This window comes from Asparagus officinalis, chromosome 5 (genome assembly GCF_001876935.1).
Source record: "Asparagus officinalis chromosome 5, Aspof.V1, whole genome shotgun sequence".
Taxonomy (NCBI): Eukaryota; Viridiplantae; Streptophyta; class Magnoliopsida; order Asparagales; family Asparagaceae; genus Asparagus; species Asparagus officinalis.
Genome location: NC_033798.1, coordinates 81,030,953 through 81,040,306, shown reverse-complemented (window position 1 = coordinate 81,040,306; position 9,354 = coordinate 81,030,953).

Sequence of the window (9,354 nt, the reverse complement as noted above, 5' to 3'; positions counted from 1 at the left end):
CCCTTTATGGACGGGAATGACCCCATCTGCAGCAGCTACAGGGGGAAAGTCACCGAACTGGACCGCAATCAGGTTAGTGCTTACAGTCTTTTGCTCCGGTTTCAGGGTGAGTACGTTAGCGTTCACCAAATTTTGCAAGATATCTTTGAAGACATAACACTTTCGGGTAGGATGTCCCAAGAACCTATGATATCGACAGTAATTGGGATCATCTACTTTGCCTGCTTCATCTGGTTTTCTAATTTCAGGGAGCTGCAATTTATTGTTCTTCCGAAGTAGTTGGAACAGAGTGTCCACATGCTCTTCTTTGAACGAATACTGTTTAGGCGCTCTTTGTTGATTAGGTGTCTTGCCTTGCTTAGTAGGCGGTGGTACTTGCGTGTAGTCGGCTGCTAAAGTCTCTTTTCCCTTAGACCGCTGGGCATTGTTCTAATTGCGTTGTTGCTGCGGTTTGGGTTGTGGCTCTTCTTCAGCTTTGACCCGAGCGACAATCTCTTCAGCTTGTTCTCCTTGCGAAACTAGTTGTCTCCTGGAGCGACATTCTGCTACTCCCATCTGAGCGAGGAGCTGAGTCTGCAGGTTGTGCCTGCAAGTTTCAACTAGAGTTGATTGAGTCATACCTGATGGGCATCGCAATGCCATGCTACGGAACCTCTCCACATAAGCCTTAATGGATTCTCCCTTCTTTTGCTTTGTGGCGAGAAGGGGAGGGACCGAGACTTCTGTGTCATCTTCGAAGAATCTGGCCAAGAAAAGCCTTTCCAGATCTACCCATTTCTGGATTGATCCAGCAGGCAGTTTCATAAACCATTCAAAGGCCACTCCTTTAAGAGTACCGATGAACAAGCGCGTCAGGATGGCATCATTGGCTACCACATCTCCTGTTTGAGACTTGAAGTAGTAGATATGCTGATTTGGTGATCCTGTACCGTCGAAAGGTTGTAGCGTTGGAGCCTTAAACTTCGGCGGGTAGGGAGCTGTATCCCATTCTGCAGGGTAAGGCCATATCACTCCTTCCTCGCGAAGCTCGCTCCTGTTGGCCATTGCGTTAAGGCGGGCTTCTAATTCATCCATTTTGGTTGATTGAGGATACAGCTCTTTTTCTATCTCTTTCTCATTGTCGGAGGAAGAGTCCAAGTTGTGAGTTTCACGATCTGAATGTTCGTGTACTTTATGCTTTCCCTTTGACGTTGTCCTCCGGGAAGACTCAGGTTTTTGGCCTTTTTCTGCCAGCAATTGGGCCAACATGTCTTTCAATTGGAGAAGTGTCTCCTGTTGCGCCTGGAGCATGACATGATGTTCGTCCACTCTTTTGGCTATGTCCTCAGGGTTTCCCGTCATGTAAGCCGAAACCTTCTGTGCTCCGATAGAGCTTGAAGATTGAGATTCAGCTATTGCCGAATGTTCCTCACTTGTCAGAAACCTTCTGTGCTCCGATAGAGCTTGAAGATTGAGATTCAGCTATTGCCGAATGTTCCTCACTTGTCGTAATCCCTTGGGCTAACTTTTGTTAATTAACCGGGCGGATAGCTCCAGTCCGTGACCGAGTATGTCGATATACCCCTTCGAACTCATCGCAAATTTCTCGAACGGTCGGGGAATGGCTTCTTTCTGATTCATCGGAACTGGGACACGGGGCTTTTCCTCTGCTGGTCATGTTGATGGTAACCTGAGGGTATTCAGCTTCAGAAACTTTCTTCTTTTGACGTCGTCGTTTGGTAGGTCTTGCGACGTCAGACAGTCTGTCGAATACAGACCTGATAGGCTCAGGCATACAACAATGACATTCGGAGAGGACTGTTGAAATAAGCCGCTCACAATGACATGAATGAGCTGCTCATTGCATTGGTTTTTCTCTGGAGAGTAACTCTCGCAAATCAGAGACCCAAGGACAATTCTTCATCGAGGATGAAACCCCCTGTCCTTGGATGGGCAAAATTGGTTCTTGTTGAACTTGACGGACCCTATCGCATTCGGGAATCGAGGTACGAGGGTCGCGTTTTGATTTATAAACACTAGGCCTTGGCCTGCGTTTAGTTGAAGGAACAGACCCTTTAGGGTCTTGTTTTGTTTGGACGCACTCTTGAGGTGCTTGTTTTCCCTTGACCTTGTTTCAAAGCCTTAGCAGCAGCGTCATCGGCGTTGATTGTGCTTTTCTCTGTCATAGGCCTTTTACAACCAAGTACACGCTGTGTCGACATAGGCGTGGGATCTTCGGCTTGCAGAGCAAGCTTGAGGCTTTGGCCAAAGGAGAGGGCTTTCTTTGGCATCTCAACAGTAGTTAAGACCTCTTTAGAGCTCTTGCAAGCACCTTGCCTAGCTTTAGGGCTAAGCGATCCGGAAGAGAGGGCCTCCTCGTATTTGGCTTGGTCAAACTCCACGACCAAGGTTTCTACGGTTGTTCCAGTGAGGTGAACGTCGGATTGCGCCACCACCTCTTCGTCAGAGAAGCTAGTCCCCAGCGGAGTCACCATCTTTTGTTCGGTGGAAATTTTGTAACAAGAAAATAAGATAATAATTGTATTTGATTTTTATTCTTTCTGACTTGTTTAGAAAAAAAATGTTTACAACTCTCTCAACTCTCGATTACAATTGGATTTCCGATTACAAAAGAGAAGAGAATGATCGGGATTCTCTCCTTTGTTTAATTCTGGGTTCTTCTTGGTAGCGATGAGATGCCTCCCTCGAATGCTTGCGCCGAGTTTGCTTCTCGTTGACGATCCGAATATCTATACTCACTGGAACAACTGTCTTGTTTGGTTGATAACTCTCGACGAGTTTAGTGATTCAGAACAAGTAACAAACTCTAATGATAGAGTTATTTGAACTGAAAATAATTCGGTTAATAAGCCAAATATCGACGGCTTAGAACTCTCCCGTTTTGTTGATTTCCCAGACTGTGTAAGGAGTCAATCCTCCTTTTCTGATTCTAGAAAATTTGATTGAAAGATCTTCTCCAAAATCCAACCTCGCCTGAAAGATCCTCTCAACAAAAATCCGCCCTTGATCTGATTATCCAAAATCCGATCCTTAACTCTGTTGAGTTTGTTGCTATTTATAGGGGGATTAGGGGTGTAACTGCCCCCATAATCAGCGCCTAAATGGGGGTTTAGTTACCCCATTAGTCGGGTGTAACAACCCACTAAAGCCACTCCTCAAATCGTGGGCGAAGAACAGCTTCGAAGTTGTTACGATCACGTTTGAATGAGTCAGAACCTTGACCTGCGTTCTGGTGTTGATTGAACTGCGTTTGGCAGCGACTGACGGGCTGCGTTGGGCATTGATGGATGAGCTGCGTTAGCAGCGGTTGATAAGCTGCGTTGGGCAGCGATGGAGCTGCGTTCGAGCTGTGCTTGGCAGCGATTGGAGCTGCGTTTGAGCTGTGCTTGGCAGCGATTGGAGCTGCGTTTGAGCTGTGCTTGGCAGCGATTGGAGCTGCGTTTAGCAGCGATTGGAGCTGCGTTTGAACTGTTGATTGTTTGCAGTATTTAGATTTCTCTGTCTTTATATATGGATGACACCAATGACCAGTAAAGAAGGTCTTATTCAGGCCATTTGTGACAATTGAAGCATCTCAATAACGCTCTATCAACTGCAGGTCATGATCTCCACTGAGTGTGTCGAATATCATTACACTGCTCATCAGCACCTCTAATGGTTGCTAATATAATATTAGTCATGTTGTTGTCGCAGCCATCAAGATCAATCATCTCACATAAGAAGCTGCATTCGTGTTTATAGCTGTTGAAGCGGCGTAGGTGATTGAATCGGTGTAGTGTCTTGATGATGGTACGCGGGGAGGACTTCCACGTCTTGGTTTGAAGAGATCGTCGATTTGTAATCCTTTCTGTCAGAGTATTGCTAAAGACTGTCGTTTTGTAATCTTTGCTTTAACTCTTTGACATGTGAAAATCTTCGAATTGTAGCCTTCTGGAAGTTGTCAGATTGTAACTTCCATCATCAGTGTTCGATGGAGACTCAGCTATCTATCGTGATTTTTAGACAGCCTACAGACCTGTCCAAAGCTTATAAGGTGTTTTTGTAGCTACTTTAGTTAGTACTCTGTTTAGAATGTGTTTGTGGGAAAATTTGCAGTAAAAAGACAATGAAGGAAAATTTGATTTGTATTCCTTTAATCTCAGTTACAATTGGATTTCCTGATTACAAAAGAGAAGAGAATGATCTGGATTCTCCCCTTTGTTTAATTCTGGGTTCTTCACGGTGGCGATGGAGTGCCTCCTTCGAATGCTCGCGTCGAATTTGCTCTCCGTTGACGATCCAACGTCTTGCTTCACTGGAACATGATCTTCTCCTCACGATTTGACGTTGTGGAGAACTCTGAACGAGTTTGAAACTCTATGAAAGAGTTGATTTAACCGAAAGTCGGTTATAAGCCAAGGATGAAGAAGATCTTGTTGCCGATCTCCAAAGCTCCAACCGAAGGATGAAGGATCCTCTTTTCACTGCCAAGAAGTTCCCACAGACCGCACCCGAAAGATCCAGCCCTGATCTGATTATCAAAAATCCGATTCTTAACTCTGTTGAGTTTGTTGATATTTATAGGGGGATTAGGGGTGTAACTGCCCCCATAATCCGCGCCTAAATGGGGGTTTAGTTACCCCATTAATCGGGTGTAACAACCCACGTAAACCACTCCCTATATTGTGGGTAGAGAACAGCTTCGAAGTTGTTACGATCACGTTTGAATGAGTCAGAACCTTGACTTGTGTTCTGGCGGTGATTGGAAAGAGCTGCTGTGACGAGCTGCGTCGTGCAGCGATAGAGCTGCGTTGGCAGCGATTGATGAGCTGCGTTTGGCAGCGGTTGGTAAGCTGCGTTTGGCGGCGATTAGAGTTGCGTTTGGCAGTGATTTGAACTGCGTTTGGTAGCGGATTGGAGCTGCGTTCAGCTGTTGATTTGAGCTGCGTTCGTGGCTATGAACATGGTGCGTCTTGATGCTGGTGTGCGGGGAGGACTTCCGCAGCTTGATTTGAAGAGACCGTCGATTTGTAGTCTTTTTCTGTCGAAGCGTTGCAAAGATCGTCATTTTGTAATCTTTGCTTTAGCTCTCTGATATGTGAGAGTCGTCAGATTGTAACTCCCGATGTTGATTATGAAGGCTGTTTGATTAGAGCTTCCATCAGTTGTCGTGAAGGTCATCAGATTGTAACCTTTAGCGATCTACATGAAAGTCTTCAAATTATAACCTTCTGGAAGTCGTAAGATTGTAACTTCCATCATCGGTGTTTTTATGGGGATCAGCTATCTATTATGATTTTTTGACAGCCTACAGAATGTAAATTGTTATCTTTAATGCTTCTCCCCAAAGTGACTCTGGTAAAGATGAATGAACAATCATACTCCTTGCCATATCCTTAGGGTCATGTTTTATCTTTCAGCTACATTATTCATGTTAGGTGACCCTAGCATGATGTACTATGGGATGAGGTTGCATTCCTCTAGGTATTTAGCAAATGGTCCTGAACGTTGTTCACCTGAACCATCATATCTGCTGTAGTACTCACCACCATGATCAGATCTAATGATTTTAATCCTTTTGTTGATTTGATTCTCAACTTCAGCTTTAAAAGCTTTGAACACGTCTAGAGACTTAGATTTCTCATGAATGAGATATAGATACACATAACGTGAGTAATCGTCTATGAATGATATAAATATTATTGATCATTCCAAGATACAACAAGTACACATTCTCTTGTCACGTTAATATCAAACCTTTGACAATCCACTTATCAATCCTCGTCAATAGGATGATAAGTCTAAAAAGTTGCTCCAATCGCAACACACATCCTGTCACGTTAACACTATACCTCTGACAAATCCACTTATTAATCCTCGTCAATAGGATGATAAGTCCACAAAGTTGCTCCAATCGCAACATCATCCTGTCACGTTAACATTATACCTCTGACAATCCACTTATCAATCCTCGTCAATAGGATGATAAGTCCCCAAAGTTGCTCCAATCGCAACACAAATCTTGTCATGTTAATATCAAACACCTCTGACAAATCAACTTATCAATCCTCTTCAAAAGGATGATAAGTCCACAAAGTTGCTCCACATCGGCAACAATCAACTTATCGGACTCCTCTCACAGAGGCGATAGGCTCACGAACAGTCAAGCTAACATCAATCGCTCTGGACGACCAAATCACTTTATGGACTCTCTTCAGTAGAGCGATAAGCCCTAATACCTGGTTAGGCTAACATGCAAGTCTCTAACAGTCAAACCCTCCTCAATGAACTTGTTAATCCTTTTCAACAAGAATACGCTAAGTTTCATTATGAAATCGCCAGCGGATTAAAGGATCTAGAATTACTAGTGATAATAAAAAAATTTTGAATCTTCACTTTAAGTGAAATTCATCGCGCCAAAGTTAATACTATACCCTCTGGCACTACCAACTTTCTTTCGGTTTTCAAGGCCACACAGGAAGAAACACACGAAAAGATCCAGTGCCTTCACGCATGGGGGACTTCTTGCTAATTAGAGATTAAGTCTATCTACGCTAACACGGCCGTTGCGGTTAATCTTCGCTCGGAAAGACACGCGCAGGATTCCATGCCTGGGGGAATTTTATCTAGATCCCCTAATTTGAGATACAGTCTGCATCTAACACCATGCGCCGGTGCCTATTCCGTAATAAGAAAGGCTACGGTATTCAATATCGTAGCAGGTCGTGTATAATAACGCAAAATCATAGCCTACAACGGCATAGGGGAATTTATCGCTGAATCCTAAGTAAGGATAGTCTGCATCCATAACCACATGTTCCTGGGTACCTATTCCCGTAATAATAGCAAGCATACGTATTAATATCGTAGGCAGGTCGTTATTCAATAACGCCAGAATCCATGGTCTAACGCATGGGGATTTTTTCCTGAACACTAAGTAGCGGATAAGTCAGTGTCGGACCGTTGTTCGTTAGTCTTTTAAACCGTGACAAGGACATCAAATCACGCCTCAGAACCAGTGGGGACTTTATCTTGATCCCTAATTAGAGATAAGCCTACGCCTAACACGCGTTGCCGGTTAGTCTTTTCCCGTCAAAATGACAAAGTCTATGTATTCAAAATCATAGCATCAAGTCTAAGAGGGTTTATTCTCTTAGCACAACGTTACATGTGGAACGGACTTAGACAATCCACATGCTAGCCCGATTCAAACGGTAGTCGGTAAAGGCTTATCAAATCCGTTGATGGCTGAGGGTTTGCCAAAAATCCTACGCACATTTGCAGGCCCATCGGCTTAATAGATGTGAGTCGAGACTTAAAACAGATGCGCCAAAGACAAGTCTCAAAGACTTAGTCAAAAATGCACGGAAGCCACTTCCATGTCTCCAGTTAAAACGCCAAGGTCAGCCCCGCGTTACAAAAATCATGACGCCGAGGTCACACCCGGGTTCCAAATTCAAAACGCCGAGGTCAGACCCGCGTTACAAAAATCACGACGCCGAGGTCACACCCGCGTCTCAAGTTCAAAATGCAGGGTCCACCCCCAACATTCCAGAAGCAGGATTATGACGCATACCTTCACACAGGCCCTATGTGGCAAATCCCTTCAACCAAGATGTCTTCAAAGCAAGTGCAGAGAACGACTCCTTTACGACAAGGAATCAACAGCTCTAAGATCAGAGTTAAGATCCAAAGTATTCCGAAAATTCGTCCCAGTCAATCGCGAACTTTCGAAAACTTTGGAGGGGGTTCTGTAGGCTGTCTAAAAATCACAATAGATAGCTTATCCCCCATCAACCACCGATGATGGAAGTTACAATCTGACGACTTCCAGAAGGCTGTAATCTGAAGACTTACGTAGATCGCTGAAGGTTACAATCTGACGACCTTCACGACAACTGATGAAAGCTCTAATCAACGGCCTTCACAATCAACATCGGGAGTTACAATCTGACGACTCTCATATTCTCAAGGAGCCAAGACGAAGATTACAAGACAATGATCTTTGCAACGCTATGACAAAAAGAGATTACTTGGTGATAATCTCTGCAAGGCAAGACGCGGAGGTCCTCCCCGTGTTTCAACATCAAAACGCCAAGGTCGAACCCGCGTCACAACATCAAAACGCCAGGGTCGAACCCCGCGTCACAACATCAAAACACCAGGGTCGAACCCCGCGTTTCAACATCAAAACGCCAAGGTCGAACCCGCGTTTCAACATCAAAACGCTGGAGTCGGACCCGCGTTACAACAGGCGAAACGTGAGCGACCCTCGCGTTCGTAGGGGTCCAGCCAACACCGACCCCCGCGTTTCTAAGCTACAACAAACCAAAACGCGAGCGACCCTCGCGTTCATCAATGTTCAGCCAACGCCAGGGTCGAACCCGCGTTACAACAAGCCAAAACGCGAGTGACCCTCGCGTTCATTGGTGTTCAGCCAACACCCAACCTCGCGTCTCAATTCAAAGACGCGAGGTTAGGGTCCTGAACGCCAACGTTGGCGTTTGACTCATTCAACATGAGTTGAACGGTTCTAAAACCGTTTCACACGATTTGAGGGCGGTTACACCCCACTTAGGAGAGATTTAAGGGGCGGTTTCACCCCCTTAATCCTCTATAAATAACTGAAGATCAATTCAGTTCAGGGGCTTCTCTTTTGGGTTCGGTTGGATTTTATTAGCTTGAATCGACCACTGGAGACAGGCTTTGGAGGAGATCGGCATCATCTTCCAACGAAGATCATCTTCAACTTCAGCAACAGGGAGCCTCTGTCCTTGGCTTATAATTATAACCGATTTTTGGTTCAAATCAACTCTTTTCAAGAGTTAAAACTCGATCAGAGTTATCAACTCATCAAGAGTTTTAAACTTGCCACGCAAGTTCTCCACAACATCAAATCGTGAGGAGAAGACATCGTTCCAGTGAATCAAGACGTGCGGATCGTCAACGGAGAGCAAACTCGACGCGAGCATTCGAGGGAGGCACTCCATCGCCACCGTGAAGAACCCAGTTTTAAACAAAGAGGAAGAACCAAATTCGTTCTCCTCTCTTTTGTAATCAAGTTGTAACCGGAATCAAAGGAATACAAGTCAATTTTCTTTATTCTCTTCTTTACAATTTTTCCTACATACAAAAGATGGCGACTCTGCTGGGGACTAGCTTCTCTGACGAAGAAGTGGTGGTGCAATCCGATGTTCATCTTACTGGAACAACCGTCGAAACTCTCGTGGTAGAGTTCGATCAAGCCAAGTTCGAAGAGACCCTCTCTTTTGGATCCCTTAGCCCCAAGGCCAAGCGTGGTGTCCGCAAGATCTCAAAGGAGGTCAAATCTGTTGTTGAAACGCCAAAGAAAGTCCTCTCCTTTGGCCAAAATTC